The 20,872-nt window shown below is 44.1% G+C and overlaps 1 protein-coding gene across 1 annotated transcript in view; it reads right to left on the reverse strand.

The window, feature by feature from the left end:
- The window catches only part of LOC126282169 (teneurin-m), a 1,262,550-nt gene that overhangs the window by 379,584 nt on the left and 862,094 nt on the right, over positions 1 to 20,872 (reverse strand). The window lies entirely within an intron of this gene.

Genomic DNA, 20,872 nt, shown 5'->3' on the forward strand with positions numbered 1-20,872 from the left:
GAACATCAGTTTTATCCCTAAAACTTTTAAAGCAAATGCCAGGATAGTTTCTTTGAAGAGGACATCGACTTTTTCCTACACTATTCTTGCTCAAAACGTCATCGTGTTCCGCCCCTAACGACTACTGACAAGTAAAACGGCACAGATGGGACTACATCTAAAGGATCTTCGTGTCTTCTGGCCTGAGACAAGCCATAATAAAAATCGTAACTGCAAAAAAAAAAAAAAGTGATTATACAGGGTCGTGACACACCAAAACATTAGATTTCCCTGCATTGGCAGGGTGGATTTATGCGCTGTCATTCTTCACGATCGAGTTTGATATAATTAACGGAGATTATATTGAAAAATTGGGGTTTTGTAGGAAAAGTAGTGGAGAATAATATGGCGTATTGGTATTCTGAATAAAAGCACCCTACTTTCAGAAAAAAAATGTGTTGCTTTACATAAAGGACGCTCCTCATATATAAGTTTTAAGTAACGCTGGTGACATGGAACAATCTTGTAACAAGCGTTTCCTTGTATTTTTCTACTACCGATTATAACTTGGCATCTGTTATCTTTAAATATTTCCTGTATTATTTTAAGCAAGGGGTCCTCTATATTTGGCTAATACAGTTCTTTCCAAAATAGACTCCTTGGTCTGGTATTATACGATTAAAGGTAATGCAATTACTTGACTTTTTTGTGTATTTTTTCAAAATTTGTCATAATGTGAAACTGTGGATTATAGGCCTACGTAAGGTACTCTCTATGAAACCACATTCTTATTCTTGAGTTCTAAAATTGGCTTCCAGTTTGTTTTTTGTTACTTTCCTCAAAATTTTCATTAATGAATTCGTAAGGATTCCTCGATAATTTGCGCCAATGGTCAATTCCGCTTCTTAAAGTTGGATGAATATGTGATTCTTAAATGTGAACATCATAACCTTATTGCTTATGCGTGTGACTTCACGGATGTTACGTTAAATCTTAATCTTCCTTGCTTCAACGACGAATCCACGCTACAGTTTGATCTGTGGAAGTATTTTCTCCGCAGCGCCTCACGAATCGTACTCAATTTTGGCAAAGGCAGCCAAAGGACTGAGGTGCGCGGCGCAGCCGAAGAAACGAGCTCGTCACGTTAGTTCTGGCTCTCAAGGAACAAGAAAGGGAATAGGACCAACTAGAGGGAAAGAGCCCACGCCGGGAAAGGAAAAGTATGACCGGCATACGAACAGAGTGGTCTCACGGTTGCGCAGGGAGGGGGGTGGTGGGACGGGCGGGCAACTGTGGTCTCTGCAGGGTGGTGAGGGGAGAAGCAGGTGTGTAGAGAGAGAGAGAGAGAGAGAGAGAGAGAGAGAGAGAGAGAGAGAGAGAGGGAGGGAGAGGGGGGGCAGGGCTACAGTAGAGAGAGCGATGGAAACGGCTGAGAAAATAAAAAAAGAGAGATCTGGAAAGGGAAAAAGGCGCAGGGGAAGGGAAAGGTAGGCGGGGAGGCGTCGGCATAGCGCGGCGCGGCTCCGGAAGAACACAATGGACGGATATGCACGTGCCGATGGCGCCTGGCGTGAATAATTCATGGCCCGCGGCCGGCGGCGCCGACGACCACCAGGAAGCCTATTTGGTCGCCGCAAACCTGATTTCGGCGAGCGGGCGAGCGCAGCGCAGAGCAACGCAACGAAACGCGGCGCCGTGCGGCGGAGGAAGGAAGCGGAAGGACCGTCTGGCGTTGTTTGGACCGCGAGTGTGGGCGCATGCGCGAATATCGGACGCGGGCCGGCCTCCCACAAATCACTCCCTCAATTATCTCCACGCGAAAACACGAATCGACCGCCGTACACACACACACACACACACACACACACACACACACACACACGTGTTAACGCTATGGTTTCCGTCTAGAGCGGCACCACTTTTACGAACAGTGTCAACGTCGAACCTTCTTGACAACTGTAAAGTGTGTACTGCGTCGGAGCCCGACACCAAAACCCTTCTCCGAGCATCGAATACTTTCGCCGACCTCGCCACAGATTCACGGTCTGATTTAAGGCTTCAATCTGGCAGAACCTCTTCCCGTGTCCCTGCCGTCACCTACAGAGTTTCGAAAGTGGGACAGGGCTGTTGGTAGTCTTCAGAGATTCCCGTACGGCTCACAAGGGGACCATACGAACTTGTCCTAACCGATTTGATTCATACTGACAGGATGTGTAGGGCACGACTACGGCTTCGGCATATGGAAAGAGGAAGGCGGATCTCTCAACCGTTTTCGAGAAAATCGAGTTTCAAAATTTTACGCGTATTCGTACATTTTGTATGGTCGCTGCTACTGAAAAAGGTCGCAGCCGAGCGTGTTCAGCAGCCAGTTTCGGGAGCGTGAGGTCCATGGACAGAATATCCCCACCTGCTCTCGTTCGTTTTTCTGCCCACGTAATTATTATGACTGTGCACACACATTTATTATTTTCGTAATCTTTATTCTCAAAAAAGGAGAAAATGTTTCGCAATGAATGTTGGAAAAAATGATACTCAGGAACTTTCATTCAAATCAATACACTCATTTATACTGTTTTATCTACATGTGTGGCGAGTATAATGCGTAATCTACGGAGCACTGTAGAAATCAGGACGATTCTGATCATGCAACTGTGGAAAACAATAATTATTGCGACATACAGAACTTGTAGTGAACGTAGAGTCTTTGCATGCGCATGGTTTTTGAAATTTTTGTATTGCAAAAGAAACTTAGGTTACATTCGTAAGCGCTGCTCCGCCGTCACAGAATTTCGTGACCTACTAAGCACGCCTATTGTTAGAATTAAGTGGGAAGGAAATGATGAAAGAGTACCAGGGGTGAGGTTCGCTTATGAAGCTAATTGCGCGCGTAGCTGTTCAATCCTTGATTACTAGGGACAACAGCAAGTAAGCACGCATGAAATGTTGAAACTCGATTTTCCCGAAAGCTGTAGTGTTGCGCCTTTTTATTTACACACGCTGAAGTCCTAGTCAGGCTTCACACAGCCTATCAATGTGAATCAAACTGGTGAGGGTAAGTTCATATGGTCCCCTTGTCAGTACGAAGCAACAGTCCCCTTGAATGCAATAACACTCATATCTAATGTGTCAGCGGATGTCAATACGATGTACCTCACAGATTTTATACAGTCTGTACAGTCTTAAGAGTCCCTGGTTTTAACATTAAGTTCAGATGGTTCAAATGGCTCTGAGCGCTATGGGACTTAACATCTGTGGTCATCAGTCCCCTAGAACTTAGAACTACTTAAACCTAACTAACCTAAGGACATCACGCACATCCATGCCCGAGGCAGGATTCGAGCCTGCGACCGTAGCAGTCGCGCGGTTCTGGACTGAGCGCCTAGAACCGCTCCTTCACCGCGGCCGGCTACAATTAAGTATGTTGAAAACTAAGACCGATAGACGACTGCAATAAAGGGTATGTTTGTTGTAAAAGCTGTAAGAATGTTGTACGGAAGTTTCGAAACAGTTCTAAAAGCTTCCAACAGACGGCGTTGTAATCGCAACATGCATTTCCTATAAATCGTGCGCCGTAGCTCAGAGCGATCAGTTCCACCGTTGAAATTTGAAGTACGGTTACCGTACCGAAGGAAGAGATTGAAATAGTGTATTCCATTGTTTTTTCTGGTACTAGAACACCACAGGTGAGAACGCAGTTCTACGGCAACAAGGCGCAGTTTTCAAACACTATTTAAAGTTACGAAAGGATCCGATGCGAAAACCATCGCAAAGCTCTTCACAAAATTGCAACGGACAGGCAGCATGGTTGATAACCTAGATGGGAATGTTGGCTCCGGGAAAATTGTAGTGACTCGTGAAAATGTTGCCACGGTTTCTAGAATTATTCCGCAAAATCCAAGGAAATCCGTCCGAAGAATTGCAGTAGAAGCGTTTCAGCACGCAGAAAATACTGACATTGAGCCTACGTATGTTTCCATTCAAAATCAAAAGCCACCAGCTGTGCGACGGAGGACCGACATTCCAAATCAGATTCTCACAGTGATTTATAACGAAGGACTTCATGCTGGCTAGTGCACAGATAAGCATACATTCACCAGAATCCAGTTGTGAATAAACTAAGCAGATGGTTTTGGGGTTCCGAAAATCCCCATTTGTCTGAAGCGAAACCACTGTATTCACGAAAATTTTTGTTTTTCGATGCGGTATGGAGCAGAGATTGGGGAGGAGAGAAGTTTGTGGCACAACTTGACTAGAAGAAGGGATCGGTTGGTAGGACATGTCCTGAGGCATCAAGGGATCACAAATTTAGCATTGGAGGGCAGCGTGGAGGGTAAAAATCGTAGAGGGAGACCAAGAGATGAATACACTAAGCAAATTCAGAAGGATGTAGGTTGCAGTAGGTACTGGGAGATGAAGAAGCTAGCACAGGACAGAGTAGCATGGAGAGCTGCATCAAACCAGTCTCAGGACTTAAGAAACAACAACAACAACAACAACAACAACAACAATGGAGCAGAGACATTATTCGCCCCTCTTTCATGCGAGAAACGGTCACTAGCTAAAGTTACATAGGAATTTTGGAACAATTAGTCGCCACGTAAGCAGCATTGAAGGATCAACCGGACATCGAGCGGTTCATGCAAAATAGGACCGGACACATCGCACCGAACAGGTGTTTCTCTTTCTTGATGAATATATCAGGAACCGAGTCACTGCGATGGATTACTGCAAATTTACTAGCGCGGGAATGGATTGGCCTACATATTCACCTGATTTGACTCCTTGTGACTTCTTTTTGTGGGGCACATCGAAAGACACTGTCTATTGGAACCATCCCAACAAGCTGGACAAGCTTCTGTGTGGCACCTTAATCCATTTCCGTTGATGTGAAGGCAAATTTAACTGTTCGTTTGCGCCACTTTAGTACTGTGAGTAGTGGACATTTCGAAAAGACTGCGATGTCACTACAAAGACTACTTCTAGAGGAAGAGTTTAATTATGCACGATGATATTGTACGAGCTGTACAGAGTGTAGCGCCATCTATTAGCAGCTTTTCGAACTATTTCGAAACTTCTGTATAACTTCTCTATAAAATTCTTACAACTTTCTCAATAAACATATCTTTTGCTACCCTCGTCTACCGACTTAATTTTCGAGATAATTTTGAAGTCAGGGATTCCTACGCTGGATACCCTGTATTTACGAGGATTGGAACTTCAGTAGCGGCAACTATTTATTTATACCTCATATAAAATAGATATATGTTTCAAAGTTTTACTGTTTGTCAAAGTAGTCACCAGCATTGAGTCCAAACCTTTGCCAGCGATGTGGAAGTCGGTGGATATCCTCAGTAGTGCAGCTTGTGTGGATAGTTCGAGCGGAGCGGTCTATTGCTCGACGAACCTCTGCTACACTTCTGAAACGAATGCCATGACGTGTCTCCTTCAATTCGGGAATACAGTTAAAGTTTCAAGAGCTTATATCCGGGAAGTGTGGTGGGTGGTGCAGCACTTCCCAGAGCTATCGATCAAACAGATCAGTCACAACTTGGCGCCAAATGCTCCCGAACATTGTCCTAGAAAATTGTGGACGAGTCCTGCAGAAAGTGGCGCTGCTAATTTCTCTGAGCTGGTCACAGGCTGCGTCCCAAAAATCAAACCGTTGTAGGTTCTGCATTGAAAGATGTGCTTAGGATACCTTACGTCGATTAATTTGTATTGAATAGACCCCTGCTTTCACAGTTTGTCGAATTGGGCAGCACAAAAAAATTTTGTGGTACATGTGAAGTGAACTCTCAGTTCCAGAATTTTGTTGTTAATTCTTTGTGTATGAATGTATGGCTTTATGGCATTGAACGGCGAGGTTTGCAACCTTGTCAGTGTTGAAATGTGCTATTATAATCCCCTACAAAGTCCAAAAGATGTACCATCTTCATCGCATCCTCAGATAAAACAGAGCAAAGATCAGCTGACAGCTAGATTGCCCGCATTGGTCTGTGAATAGACGGAGCATGGAACCCTTATTCTGTTGTGAGTCGGCGTAAGTTGATCCCTAACAGTTGGAGTGGGATGGACGCGGCAGCTTCGCATGGCTACCACAACCAACAACGTAACGCGATTCTGTAAACATCTCTACGGCAACGCATTAGTGTTGCCACAGCTCTTTAGACGGTTACTGTTTTCGCCGGCAACCGTTAACTCTTCGAAGTTGAAAGCTGGCAACAGCGATGCGAGTTATCAGGGATTCTCTTACACCGTCTCGAATATAGATGATATCGTGCCATACTCCAAAAGCTCTCTGCCCTGTTGGTCAATATCAGGCACACGCAAGTACTACACATTGGAGAGTTCTTCTGTCGGAACACCATGTCATGCGTCATAGGAATGGGTCGTATCGTCGGGGGCCGGAATGAGTATGTCACAGGCTACTGACGAAACGCATTGTCTGTCACTTCTAGCTACTATTCTTCCCACAGACGGATGAACGTGTACGTCAACAGCGAGGATATAACATGGAGGAGGCCATCGTACTGAACCACCTGATTTAAAAGACATGCTTGCTTGGCTAGCTTACGAGTTGACTGAATTCCCTAATAACCCTTGTGACATGGTAGCCAGCAGAATTCCATTTCCTAAACTACGTATTCAGGCAGAGAAGGGACCTTTTTTGTCTGATCTGACAGACTCAGAGTTCCATGTCAATATTAAATAGTAGGCGGGGTGGCCTGCCTTACAGATGAATCGTATTGATAATCTGTCAAGTCAAGAATATTTCTCCACGTGCCTTCTACCCTTCTACTGAAGCTCCTGCCTTGTGTTTAACTTTTGTTATAGTCTCGTTAGGTTACTGCTGCCTTTGACTCAGACTTAATTCTAGTGTCTTGCCCTTCAGATTTCTGTGGGTCCCATGCTGAATGAGTTAAGGGGATATTGTATGTCCTCTGCCGCCAATGTTAAATTATGGAATTTTGTGACCCATTATCTTGGAAACTTTTTAAGACACCAACTTACAATTTTCCATAATTATTGAATGCACATTCCTAGTTACACTGAACTAGAATTATTACTATAATAGAATTGTGGGGCATGTTTTTTTTTCAAACACTCAATTTTTTGACAGAATTTAGTAAATAGATGAATATAAAAACAAAACAACTCAGGACATTTTGATTATTCTAGTTCCATATGTGTTGAATCTCACACTTGGCATGCTGTGAAAATTTCATGTCCCTACCATCAGTACTTTTTTAGAAAACGGGTCATTTATTGAAAAAATGTAGTTCAGAGATATTGAGGTCTAAAACATTTCCGTGTCTTTTATGCACTAGAATTGCCTTGGCTCACAGTCTGTGTCTTTTCAGGGTCACAAGAGCCCCGTGCTTGCCTCTTCCTTATCTTTTTTGCTTCTTTTGTCATTTGCTGAGCAGCTAACTCTGATTACGTACACGAAGCTCATCCACTTCCGCAGTACTTTAGCTGTGTTCTGTTCAAATCTTACCCTTAAGTTCTCCAAAACCTTAAGTCTTTCATAGTTCCCACCATGAGACGTTATTACAGCACCAGACTCTGCTAACTTTAGAGTCATAAGGCACCACACAACATTATTGAAGGACTCATTCACATTCTGGGTCTTCCCATGTAAACACTTCTTTAGTAGCTCAGGATTTGCAGATCAATAATGACGGTGTCCGTAATATCATTACTTTTACCACTGTCACCCGTTTCTAAAGTTACTGTTCTTTTCGATGCACTAGGGGTCGTGGTCACTTCAGAAACATTATCGTGGTTTCCTTCATTGCTAGCACATGTATTTTCAAGTACTTCAGAAGAAAATGAAGGTCGCACATATCTGTTATCCGCAAATTTGCGTTTATTGAAGTTACTTTTACGCAAAATCATTTTAATTACGTATAAAAAGCAATAGAAGTTAGCTTACTACAAAAATAGCCGATAATCGTACTACTTTCATCGAAAACTAGTATCAGAAACAAATGACTGATTTGTTTATTCGTAATGCCAACTTCTCAGACGTAGCAGTAGGAACAAAACAAAGCAATTCACAGCCTTCTAGACTGTGTAGTTCCCAAGATATGACTGCTCAACTGTGGCAGTATATGCGTAGCAGCGAAATTTGACAGTCACACGTCAACATTCAAAAGATTATTTGAAGGTCTCACAATTGTCTGATTTTAACGTATTATATACCGAAATGTTCCGAAAAGTCCAAAGTACATTACGGAGTAGAAAACATAAAATGTCAAATTTCAACGAATTTCATGTACAATGACCCCTTAAACTTCCATCCCCCAATTCTGATACAAGGGTCGCGACAGTAAAACATGTTGCAGGCTGGGCTTGAAGTAGCTGACCGCGGCCTATTTCTGCAGCCGCTTTTAATTTGGCCGCCGAATGGTTGCACAGCACGTGAGCGCGCACTTTGTTCTCTCGCGCCGTATCTCGTACGCCATAAGACTTCTTGTGATTCGTGAGCTGACCGTAGTCAGAAGCAAAACATTCTCGGGATCTCCCTGAGGCAGGGCGAAACTCTCACTACTCCGCGTTTCTTTAACCTGTTACATGGTCACTTTTAGGGTGAAACTGCTTCTGAACACGGAAGGACGGCGTAAACAAAATGGTAAAGTGTGACAGAAGGTCACGCCTTCCACATGCACCGATAAAGCTACTTTTCTCCGGTAAAGAACGGTGATAAAGAGGCCATATTTCGATACCAGTCAATGTTATAACACACTCGGTGCCAAGAACACAATTCAGAGAAAAGTGTGCCACCGCGATAATACTTTGCTATTATAAAAAAGGATAAACTACAATCACGTTAAGTCTGTACACTTACCGTCATTCATTAACAGAAACAGAAACCAGTGTTTCGACATTTTCTGTTGTATGATGAACCGATATTTACGAGCGTTGCGGGAACAAGCGTGATTTAAGTAGCTGAAGAGTAGTTGCAATAATGTTTTCCTATTCATTGCATGAGTAAACTTACATGTAGCATAGTGCCATAGTACATTTAGACGACATGTTGTGTATAGTAATGGCAATCGTTTTTGAAAACTGCATCGCCATTGCTGTTACTGTGATTGCAGGTAACGTAATGTTACTCAGGCAGAGTAACCCACAGAGAGGGATACCCCGACAAGAACTCACCTTTCCGAGGGATGTTTTTCTCGTCTTGTTCTGACGCTACAGGAAACGGGAAGTTTCAACTCAAACTTACATTCTCCACAGGTGAGTATCATTTCTACCTACCCCTTCGTTGATGCGCACTCCCACAAACCTTCAACTGAAGAACGTTGTCTGGATCACCGGTGTACTTTTTTGCTGTGTTTCCATTAGTTGACTCTCAAGTCCAGCAAGCGGACGAGTCACGTTAACACGGCTACTTCAATGGTGCGCTAATACAGCAGAAACAACGCCTGTGTTTAAAACGTTGTCAGTAACGTCATGTCTACGTGAATGACACACTGTGTGATACGATGTTGACCAGTTCGTGAAGAGAGGAACTGGATTACCGAATAAAGAATACGGAGTGCTATTAAAAAAAGAAAGACCCCCTGTTGTTCATAATTTCATAAAGATACAAGAAACGAAGGGTCGTAGAATAGACGCACAAAACTATAGACCTGTATCACTGACGTCGGTCAGGTGTAGAATTTTGGAACACGCTTTATGCTAATGTATTATGACGTTTCCGGAGGCCGAAAGTCTCTTCTGAAGCAACTAACTTGCGTTCCGTAAACAACGATCTGGTGAAACCCAGCTCGCTGTGTTCGCCCACGAGACCCAGAAAGCAGCAGATACAGGCGCCCAGGTAGATATCGACTTCCTTGACTTCCGGAAGGCATTCGATACAGGGCAGCGCTGTCACCTAATGGACGAACTACGGGAGTACAGAGTATCAGACCAACACATTGGATTGAAGAGTTTCTAGCGAACAGAACACAGCATGTCATTCTGAACGGAGAGAAGTCTTCGGACATAAGAGGAACTTCGGGCACGCCGCATGGGGGTGTTGCAGGACAATTTTACCGCACCTACAAATGACTAAGTAGAGAACGTCGGAAATTTCATGAAGCTGTTTTATACAGAGAAGTCATGACGGTAGAAAATTGTACCGAAATGCAGGAAGACCTACAAAGGTTCGGCACTTGCTGCAGGGAGTGGCAACTGATCCTAAACATAACAAAATGTAACATATTGCATATACATAGGCCGAAAGACCCTTTATTTTACGACTACACAATTGCAGAAAAATTACTTGAAGCAGTTACTTTCATAAAAATATCTACGAATGTGCGTACGGAGCGATTTGAAATGGAACGAGTACATAGAATTAAACGGGAGTAAGGCAGATGCCAGACTGAGAAAAAAACCATGAAAAGTAGTCTATCAACGAAGGACGTAGTTTACAAAACATAGACTGAAGGCTTTCACAGCAGGTGTTCTCATCACTTAACACTTCCAGGCTGAGCTTCCGTGGTTCAAAATAGTTCAAATGGCTCTGCGCACTATGGGACTTAACTTCTGAGGTCATCAGTCCCCTGAACTACCTCAACCTAACTAACCTAAGGACATCACACACATCCATGCCCGAGGCAGGATTCGAAGCTACGACAGTAGCGGTCGCGCGGTTCCAGACTGTAGCGCCCAGAACCGCTCGGCCACCCCGGCCGGCTAGCTGCCGTGGTCCGTATATAAGACTCTCCCCTGACGTTTCGCCTTCGACTGCGGAAGGCATCCTCCGAGGACAATTGGCGAACTGCAGATCACCGATTGTTCTCGGAGGATGCCTTCCGCAGTCGAAGGCGAAACGTCCGGGGAGAGAGTCTTATGTATGGACCACGGCATCTCAGCCCGGAAGTGTTAAGTGATAGCTTAGAAAACACTTATTCAATATATTCAATATACTGAATACTGGTCGTCAGTATGGGATTCGTACTAGACAGAACTGACAGAGAAGATATAAAAGATCCAAAGAAAAATGTCGCGTTTCGTTATAGGTTAATAAATTACTAAAGTAAACACGAAAGCTTTACATAGATGATGCAGACGCTACAAGAGAGGCGTTCTGAATCATGGAGTGGTTTATTGTTAAAGTTTCGAGGGGAATCGTTCTTAGAACACTCGACAATTATATTACTTCTTGCTGCATATATCTCGCGAAAAGAGCATGAAGCTAAAATGAGAAAGATTAGAGCCCACACGGAGATTACCGGCAAACGTTCTTCCTGCGAATTACTCACGTCTGGAACGGGAAAGGGGCGAAGTGACAGTAGTACACAAAGCACCCTTCGCCATATACCGCAAGGTGGCTGGCACGGTATAGATGTAGATGTAATCATGCTGGTTACTGTGCCCCTGGTAGCTAATCTACATCTACATCTACATCCATACTCCGCAAGCGACCTGACGGTGTGCGGCGGAGGGTACGTTAAGTACCTCCATCGGTTCTCCCTTCTATTCCAGTCTCGTATTGTTCGTGGAAAGAAAGATTATCGGTATGCCTCTATGTAGGCTCTAATCTCTCTGATTGTATAATCATGGTCTCTTCGTGCGATATATGTAGGAGGGAGCAATATACTGCTCGACTGCTCGGTGAAGATATGTTCTCGAAACTTCAACAAAAGCCCGTACCGAGCTACTGAGCGTCTCTCTTGCAGAGTCTTCCACTGGAGTTTGTCTATCATCTCTGTAACGCTTTCGCGATAACTAAATGATCCTGTAACAAAGCGCGCTGCTATCCGTTGGATCCTCTCTATCTCTTCTATCAACCCTATCTGGCACGGATCCCACACTGCCGAGCAGTATTCAAGCAGCGGGCGAACAAGCGTACTGTAACCTACTTCCTTTGTTTTCGGATTGCATTTCCTTAGAATTCTACCAATGAATCGCAGTCTGGCATCTGCTTTACCGACGATTAATTTAATTAGTCATTCCCTTTTAAATCACTCCTAATGCCTACTCCCAGATAATTTATGGAATTAACTGCTTCCAGTTGCTGGCCTGCTATTTTGTAGCTAAATGATAAGGGATCTATCTTTCTAGGTATTCGCAGCACATTACACTTGTCTACATTGAGATTCAATTGCCATTCCCTGCACCATGCGTCACCGGTCGGTGTGGCCGTGCGGTTCTAGGGGCTCCAGTCTGGAACCGCGTGACCGCTAGGTCGCAGGTTCGAATCCTGCCTCGGGCATGGATGTGTGTGATGTCCTCAGGTTAGTTAGGTTTAATTAGTTCTAAGTTCTAGGTGACTGGTGACCTCAGAAGTTAAGTCGCATAGTGCTCAGAGCCATTTGAACCATGCGTCAGTTCGTTGCAGAGCCTCCTGCATTTCAGTGCAATTTTCCATTGTTACAACCTCTCGATATACTACAGCATCATCCGCAAAATGCCTCAGTGAACTTCCGATATTATCCACTAGGTCATTTATATATGTTGTGAATAGCAACGGTCCCACGACAGTCCCCTGCGGCACACCTGACATCGCTCTTACTTCGGAAGACTTCTCTCCATTGAGAATGGCATGCTGCGTTCTGTTATCTAGGAACTCTTCAATCCAATAACACAGTTGGTCTGATGGTCCATATGCTCTTACTTTGTTCATTAAACGACTGTTGGGAACTGTATCAGACGCCTTGCGGAAGTCAAGAAACACGGCATCTACCTGGGAACCCGTGTATATGGCCCTCTGAGTCTCTTGGACGAATTGTGCGAACTGGGTTTCACACGATCGTCTTTTTCGAAACCCATGCTGATTCCTACAGAGTAGATTTCTAGTCTCCAGAAAAGCCATTATACTCGAACATAATACCTGTTCCAAAATTTTACAACTGATCGACGTTAGAGATAATCATCGTCTGATTGATGCATTTTTTTGTTTTGCTTCTGGGCTGTAAGTTATTTCGGGTCGTCGAGGTGAACTGGACACATAATATGAAAACGTTTGTACCTTTGGGGAACTGTAGAATTTGAAGGGGAAGAAGAGAAGGTGGCAGAAGGGAGAGAGGAGAGGTCGGGAAAGCTTCGGTGAGTGCCGCTCAGAGAATAGCAACAACGCAGCGGCCACAGAGGGCGGGCCTGCTGCAACCGCTTGAGCCGGGCCTGGTCTAAGTGCCCGACCGTGTACACGGGGCAGTCCAGGGGCGCGGGGTGGGGCAGGGGAAGCCCCTGTGTACAACAAATGCCCGCTATCTGCGCACTGGAAGCAGTTAGCCTCCAGGAAGCCCGGCAGCAGCAGCAGAGTGTAGCAACAGAGGCGTGTAGCCACAGAAGCGGCGGCGGTGGCGTCGTCGTATTTCGGAAGTCACGATACGCGCTTCCGGCTGCAGCGCGCCTAGGCGGAAGCAGATAGAGCGCGCTTGTCAGACGCCACAGTGCTGCTCGCTGCTCCGATAGGCGGGGCTCCACGGCGGCTGCCTAGCTGGCGGTTCGCTTCCTGCTGCGCCGCCGCCTTCCTTATTACCGTCAGCGCAATCGACAAGCTGCACTAAAAATACTTTTTCTGTCACTCACACGAGTCGGAAACACACGTTCTGCCTTACTGGCTCGAAACGTCCCTATCCTTTTCTTTCCTTCCCGCCTCCAGCATGCATAAGCCATGGGGGTGGGGGGTGAAGAGGGTGTAGTTACAGAGGCGGTTCAGGAGCTGACGGGATGTATGTATATAGGAAGTTCAGTTTAACTGAAGACACTGAAATACTTCGAAAACAACACATTGACTACCAAAAAAATTATAGCTAAATTTCAGTGATACCAAACTCGACTGCCCACCCCACCACTTGTGTGGGGGAAGATGGGGGTAGGGTGGAGGGCAACATTAAAATCTTAAGTGGAAACTCCAATTTTTATTGCATGTTCGGACTCCACGGACATAAATACATAGATTTGAAAAATGTGTAACAATCAGCCAACCGGTTGCATAGGTTTTCTATATACCTTGACCAGGTTTCGTCACCTCTAAGGGTGACTTCATCAGAAGGTAAGGTAATTACGACATGTGACTGCTTTCTGACCGCTGGTCAAGTTATATAGAAAACCTATGCAACCGGTTGGCTAATTTTTACATATTTTTCAAATTTGTGTATAGGAATGCTGCAAACGTCGGCCACGTTCAAAGTTGTACAAATACATAGGTTTTTCCTGAAACACCTTTTTTTCGTTTAGCGACAGATGACGCTGTAACCAGAAAATTTAAAGTGGGTAGAAAATCGTATGTTTCAAAATGCTATCCAATGACCCTTGAATTAACCTCCCACCTCCACGCTGCGACGGTAGTACAGGCAATTATTTCATAATTTTTATGGTGGAAAGCCATTCTCAATGCCGAGTTCCTCCGACGAAACGGAAACGGAACTGTTTGTCACGCGACTGTGGCCGTCTAGCGAACTGCCTCTTACCATTATAGGCAGTGAAGTCCCATTAAAAATTCCAGAGAAAACTTATGCATTATTGTCTGTAGACTCCAAGTCTGCAATTAAAATGGGGGTTCCCATTTAAGATATCAAAGTTGCTCCCTCGTCCCCACGTATGGGGTTGGGTGGGATGTCAAGTTTGGTATCATTGGATGTCTCCCTCAGAGACGAACAAATTATAACTATAAATTTCTTGGAATCAGTGAACTGCTTTCGATATATTCCCCTGGTTTATGCGTGTTGGAAGCAGGAAATGAAGAAAGAGACAGGATGTATCGAGGCTGTACATATGTTTCCGGCTTGTGTGAGTGTCAGGAGAAGTATTTTTAGTGCAACTTGTCGATCGTGCTGACCGTAACAAGGAGTCCGGCCCCATAGCTGAGTGGTTCCAGGCAGTGATAGATGAGGTCAGAACGAACTGCAAACGATCATATATTGAACAATCTTTATCAGTGGGCGCAATCGCTGGGAAGCTTAACTACCAAGTGGTGGCTTTATTTTCATGTTATTTATGTTTACTATCTTCGATGGTGTCTTCATTCTGTTTTAGTTTTCCAGGTTTGATTAACTATGACTGTTCGCACATTGATATCTATATATTAAAAAAATTAATAATAATAAAAATAAAAAAACAATAAAAAAATTATCTTCCGCGCCCTACTAGAAATACCCTTCCCCCTTTCCTTTCATCGTGTTTTTGTGGGTTGATGTACACACGTTAATCCCGTATAGTGTAGTATCGTCACATTTTCGATGGGGGGTGGTTACGTATAGTTAGGAAGGCAACGCCTGAAGAGGTAGGAGTTCATTTTTGTTTGGCAGGGACACAAGTGGCAGTGCCCGTAGGGATGGCTATGATTTTGTTTTATTTATTTTGTTAAAAAAAGGGGTGTAGGGATAAAAGTAAAAAAAATAAAAACAAAGAAAAAATGATAAAAAAGTGGTCAGCGTGACGTATTGGCGTCCTAAGGGCCCGGGTTCGATTCCCGGCTGGGTCGGAGATTTTCTCCGCACAGGGACTGGGTGTTATGTTGTCTTCATCGTCATTTCATCCCCACTAATTATTCCACCTTACGGGGAATTTGGAATTTGGCGGCAGACAATTCGATTAAGTACACTTCTCTTTCGGCATGGTCATTCCAAATCCATTTAATTTTAATCTTTCTCAGTGGGTTTACATACTTCCTGAGGATTCTTCCGATGAATCTCGGAGTAGCATTTCTACCTTCCCATGTGGGTGTTTCACTTTAAATCGTTCCGTATGCATACTCCAAGATTTGTAATGCATGAAATGAGCTCACAGTTGCCAATGTGGAGAACCGTCAGCCCTATAATCGAATACGAGAATGAATATTAGTGACAGACAGGGACTTCGGTCACGACTCAATGCCAGATCCAGACGTTCATATGTCGTCGTTGCTGCTGCACAAAAAATTGGTTCAAATGGCTCTGAGCACTATGGGACTTAACATCTATGGTCATCAGTCCCCTAGAACTTAGAACTACTTAAACCTAACTAACCTAAGGGCATCACACAACACCCAGTCATCACGAGGCAGAGAAAATCCCTGACCCCGCCAGGAATCGAACCCGGGAACCCGGGCGCGGGAAGCGAGTGTGCTACCGCACGACCACGAGATGCGGACCCTGCTAAACAATTTGCGCTAGTGCACATTATGTAATTTCTTTTTGTGTGTCCATCCTTGTGATCGATGGTCTGTGGGGCTTGGGCCGTTCATTTACGTAATAAATTGGAACATCTGCAGCCGTCGTCTTGATTTGATTTTATTATATTTCAACCAGTTTCGGGGACTATGTACACCAACAACTACCAACTGGCTGGAGTTGAAAATCGCTGCCTGATACAGGCGGATAAATACGGACATGCATGCATACGTGAGGGAACATTACATCTTACTTCTTAACATAGACACTGCAATGTCGTAGATATTTAATGGACGTAACTGCTTGTTCTGCAATCGTGAAATCATACAATGATGTGTTCCTGCATAGTGATACGTCATTTTTATCGGCCACTTCCACCAGTTTTTCGTCGTTCTTCTTCCGTCTGGGCGGGATTCTGGCCTGGGCATTTAATAAATGGACAATAATGCTATCTTTCTTGACGGCAATACTTTTAAGTGCGGTCGGGCAGCATTCTCTGGCAGCACCGCACATCCAAGCCGACTACACTGCATTTCAAACTTTCCGTAGTTATTACGTATGGCGATTCGCAGCTTCACCGCTCTACGCAGCAATGTCCAACAGCCGCGTACACCAGGTCACGGCTTAGTTAGTCAGCCAATCTGATAGAAAGAGACGCTGTTTGTCGATGCCACGCCCCGTCTCCCTCGTCCCTCTTTTATTTTCATTTAACGTGAGGCATTGCGGTCTGATAGAGCGGACTCGCGCTGTAACGAGGAAGTCGGCGTTGCGCTAACCGGCGGTCCGGAGCGAAGCGACCTCAATTAACGAGTAATTTGCACGTGTTTCGGCAGCGGGCCAGTTAATATTCATTACCGCGGTGCGGCTCTGGCCTGTACGGCGTACGCTACACGCATCCGGAGGCGCGCTTCCTGCGAACGCACGCCATCAACACACGGCAGGGCAGAGCGGCGCTGCACATAAACAACGGCGGAACCGCAGCCTTCCTGCGCGCCGACGCCAGCTGGCGTTCGTTCCATAATTACCCCGTTTCTCTCTGAACGGCGTCAAATACTAAATGTTGGCCCTTTTTCCCCAGCGGATATTACATAGAATGAGCGAAGCAATAACACGGTATCTCTTTTGGCTGCAACATGCCGTCAGAAACGAAGATGTACCACAGGGAATCGTACTGGGACCAATATTAGTAAACTTACAATAATGAATCGTTACCCTGGAACCGCTTAACACCCACTTTTCTAATGATAAGTGGCGAACTCTTGCGGCTACTCTATTTTCTCGAGCTGCTGCAATTTAATACCTTCAAGATTTTAAACATGGCTGAAACAGCAACTGTTGAAATTCTTCCTGGCGGGGTCAGGGATTTTCTCTGCCTCGTGATGGCTGGGTGTTGTGTGATGTCTTTAGGTTAGTTAGGTTTAAGTAGTTCTAAGTTCTAGGGGACTGATGACCATAGATGTTAAGTCACATAGCGCTCAGAGCCATTTGAACCATTTTTGAAATTCTTCACGGTAATTGATGACAGCCAATACGGTTACAGAGTTGCCTTTTCCGTAAGCAATAGCCTGAAACAAAGAGTGATTCATACTATTGGAGCACGGGAAGAACTTGTCACTAAATCCGGAGTTTACAAAATTATTTGTAACGACTGCCCAAACTATTACATTGGACAGACAGGTAGACCCATTAAAGTAAGGTATAAAGAACACATGCTAGGTAAAAATAGGGAAAACGTACGTAACTCCACGTTTGCCGAACATCTATGGCTCTTACAGCATACGCCACGTAAACTGGATGACGTACAATTACTTCATGAAGCGAGTAAGGTTTACAAATTGGACCTGCTCGAAGAATTAGAGATTTTCAAGCATTTGTCTCTAAAAGATGGTTTTGTTCTTAATGAACAAGTGCAGCTTAGAAACAAAATTTTTTTAGACAGTTTCAAATCCCTCCTTGCTTTAATGTAATACAGTCTGGTTGACTATAAGTTAGTTTTCTTGCCTGTTGATGCTGGTTAAATGCACTTTTCCTGTCTTGTTGGGATTTTACGTATTTTTTATGTTTGTTGTTTGTGATTTTCGATGTGTATGTGTGGTTAAGTGGTATGTTTTTATTCACAACGGCTTATCGTTTCGTTTTACTGTAACATTTTGATTGTTTTCGCTAGTACGTATTTCACCGCTTACGTTACGCGAGATTCTCTCGCATTACACTGGTGCCCTCTCTCGATAGATGTGTTCCATAGCGCAAGCTTCATCTGTTTGACACTAGGAAACAGGTAAATTAGTACCATACTTTCTATTTTACGTAGATGTTTTTAAATGGTCTGATATGTTTTATTTTTTTAAAGACAGAAGGTTTGAATTAGCACAAGTTTTAATATTTTGATGCGCTTGTTTATGCATCCATGGATTTTAATATGCGCGAGTGTCTGGCACATACCACAAGTGCCCCCTCTCGGCAAAACCATCTGCCCTAGTGCTTTCACACTCTCGTCACGATAGTTCATAGGCGAAGTACTGATGCTAAACTGTGTTTGCGTTGACCCTGTGTCCATAATCATGTTGTACAAATGGAGATGATCGTCTTAACTACTGACGACGCCTTTAGGCACAATTGTTTTATTAATCTCCATTACAGGATGTAATTTTAGTAAGTAACTAAAGGATTTTGTGCCTGTAATACTCTGGTAATTTTACGGTTACTTAAGCTTTAGTGCTTTTTCTTTGTCATTTCCGATGCTAAGTTTTTGCTAATGAAAGTGTCTTCCTGCTCAGGATTTTTTATTTCTGATGAAGGTATATTTATATATACCGAAACCTTGGTCAAGAATTTTAATAAATCTTTATTCTGCAACTGTTTTGGCTGTCATCATTTACCGTGATTCAATATCTTCGTTAATTTGTAATACTTCTCCGCTAAAAGCTACAGTTATTTTTATATCCACAATTCCATTATTCTCCCCCTTTTTTAAGTTAGACATTACATTCTTTCCTCCTTAATATCTAATCCTGGTACAATGTCGCGCCTGTACCTACACTTCCTTCGATTCTACATCAAAATAGATTATAAATACTTTTCCAAAGTAAGTTCATCCGGGTACCGATCTCAGATCGAGAAAGTCAGCTTTAGGTCTATTTCACCACCCTGAATGACATCACATGACTGAAAATAGATGTTTGTTGTCAAGCAAATTTTCTCTGCGATGATTTTTACCGGTATTTTACTAGGATACTAAGCTGACTACATGAAGATGCTCTGCTTTTTACGCGATAGTGGTATCTGGACAAAACAAAAGTACTGGTGACAGTGATGACGCCATACGTGTAAAGCGACGTTTGTGTTATTGATCACGATGCTAGAGAACGAAAACTGAAAATCCGAGTGTCGGGACACTCTATTTGCGCCAAGATAGCAGGCGAACTTTCGTCCCAACAGGATGTTGGGGTTATGATCAACAGCAAAATACGCTTCACTCCGTGAGGTAATGGGACTAGCTCCGTCAGAACAGGCCTTGAAAGGCCCAACGGTACCGATCGGTCGCCGTGTCATCCTCAGCCCACAGGCTTCTCTGGATCCGGTTATGGAGGGGCATGTGGTCAGGACACCGCGCTCCCGGCCGTATGTCCGTTTACGAGACCGGAACCGCCCCTTCTCAATCGCGCAGCTCCTCAGTTTGCCTCACAAGGGCTGAGTGCACCCCGCTTGCCAACACCGTTCGGCAGACCGGATGGTCACCCATCCAACTGCTATCCCAGCCCGACAGCGCTTAACTTCGGTGATCCGACGGGAACCCGTGTTACCAGTGCGGCAAAGCCGTTGGCTGAGGTAATGGGAGCAGACTGGAATTTAATCCATCACACTTTAAGCTGACTATAAACGGCACGTGACCACATTCCTTCCCTTTGTGGGAATATCTCTGACGACAAGTGTTTCTACATTTGAGTTGAGCTCAAATCCAAAAGCGAACGTTGGTGACTTCGGTATTCGAGTGTATTTCATCTGTTGTGAGAGTCCACTTTTTACGCACTGCTGTTTCAATCTATCTACATTTGCATTCATACTGTGCGAGCCACCTTACGGTGTGTGGGGGAGCGTACTTTCTGTACCAGCGTCACTTCCCGCTTTTCCTGCCACTTACGGTTTACGGGAAGAATTATTGCTAGGAAACCTCTTTGTGGGCTCAGATCTTTCTAATTTTACCTTGGTAGTCTTTTCGCGAGATATATGTAGGAGGAAGCAGTATATTGGTTGACTTTTACAGGAACTTACGCTGTCGGAACTTTAAAAATAGACGATACCGTGATGCAAAACGTCTCTCTTGCAGCATCTGTCACCGGACTTGCTGAGCATTTCCGTGACGCTTTTGCGCTTGCTAAAACAACCTGTGACGAAATGCACTTCTTTTCTTTGGCTCTTGTTCTGCAATTGTTCTGAAACTCTGTAATCTTACAATAAAGGCTCTTTGTGTCCATGTATTGTACACTCCAAATTTTCGTTTTATCAAGGATAAAAGGGGCGTAGTCAGTATTTACTAAGCTTGTTAAGAAAAGAACATAGACCTTCATTTGAGGAAGTTTCTAAAAATATACGTCAGGAGATATGGTCTATTGAAAAACTGGAAAAGGAGACAATCCAAGCGTTTGGGACGTATGTTAAAAGCTTGATGGACTGATAAGGTAAGTAATGAGGAACTTCTGCGCAGAATCGGCGAGAAAAGGAATGTATGGACATCACTGAAAAAGAAGAAGGAACTGGATGAGAAGATACGTTTTAGGACATCAGATACTGGCTTA

This window comes from Schistocerca gregaria, chromosome 7, assembly GCF_023897955.1.
Source record: "Schistocerca gregaria isolate iqSchGreg1 chromosome 7, iqSchGreg1.2, whole genome shotgun sequence".
Classification (NCBI taxonomy): domain Eukaryota; kingdom Metazoa; phylum Arthropoda; class Insecta; order Orthoptera; family Acrididae; genus Schistocerca; species Schistocerca gregaria.